Below are 1,109 nucleotides of genomic sequence, written 5' to 3' on the forward strand. Positions count from 1 at the left end.
CTGCGCAAATAAAACACGCACAAGCACGCACACAGACGTCGCAGCGGCCCGCCAGGGAAGAGCCAGGGACCCGGGAGGGGCCGCCGCTCGAGATCGGCGGCTAAAAGGTGCGACGTAAGTGCCCGGCGTTACCGGCCCGGCTTAACGGCGCAACGGCCGGCTTGGTTCCGTGTCGCCGGGGCCAGGGCGGGGCGGGAGCGGCCGCCGGAGAGACCCGGTAGGCGGGGGCGCTCGGGGCAGGAAGGGACCGGGGAGGAAGAGCGAGGGTGTGATTTGTCCTGAGCGGCCAGATACGGCGGCGCCCCGGGTAGGCCCAGGACCCGGCTCTGGCAGCCCTCGGACCGACCGGCTGGGGCCCAGCGGAGTCGCAGGGCTCGGCGACCTCGTGTGAGGCGGCCGCTGGGGAAGGACGGGCGCCTTCGGCACACGTTTGGTGGTCGCTACCCAGGCTAGCAATACCGTGGTCTCGGCAAGACAGACGGATGGCTGGGGGGACGGCTTAGGGGGCGGTGGGAAGGGCGCGGGGCCGTCGCCTCTGGCTTAACACAGCAGATGCGCGAAGACTCCAACAGGTGGCTCCGTGGCGCAATGGATAGCGCATTGGACTTCTAGAGGCTGAAGGCATTCAAAGGTTCCGGGTTCGAGTCCCGGCGGAGTCGCAGTTTTTCCCGATTCCCCCCCGAAATTATTTTCTGACCCCATCGTTTCTCTCCCCGTTATTTTTTTTCCTAAACGGTTGAACTTGCCTCTCCATCTCTGCCTTCTCCTTCTGCATTGGGCTTCTGCGGCCGTTCCACCTCTAGCCGCTCGCGCCAGTGCGCTCGCCCCCCGCCCCGCTTCCTCAGCTCTGTGGCTCAGGATCTGGGACCAGCTGACAGCGGAGCCTGATCCAGGACCTGGGAGGAACGGCTCCGGCCGGTGGCCCAAGCGAGGCCTCGCCATTTCGGCCCAAAGTTGGCCCGGGTCTCGGCTGTTCCGGAGGAGTGTCCCCCACGCTCCTGTGCTGACAACCCCTCGCTCGGAGCGCGGCGGTGAGCGCTAGGGAGGGCGCGGGAAGGATGAGAAAATGGGCCTACACCGTGACCTGCGCTGTGCAGGCTGACTGCCCT

General features: G+C 66.7%; 1 non-coding gene across 1 annotated transcript; it reads left to right on the forward strand.

Moving 5' to 3' along the window:
* The first annotated feature begins 574 nt into the window (after positions 1–574).
* On the forward strand, positions 575–659 carry TRNAR-UCU (transfer RNA arginine (anticodon UCU)). The gene is given in 2 exon segments: positions 575–611; positions 624–659. It is a non-coding gene; the product is annotated as a tRNA-Arg (tRNA).
* Positions 660–1,109: the final 450 nt, after the last annotated feature.

This window comes from Acinonyx jubatus, chromosome C1 (genome assembly GCF_027475565.1).
Source record: "Acinonyx jubatus isolate Ajub_Pintada_27869175 chromosome C1, VMU_Ajub_asm_v1.0, whole genome shotgun sequence".
Taxonomy (NCBI): domain Eukaryota; kingdom Metazoa; phylum Chordata; class Mammalia; order Carnivora; family Felidae; genus Acinonyx; species Acinonyx jubatus.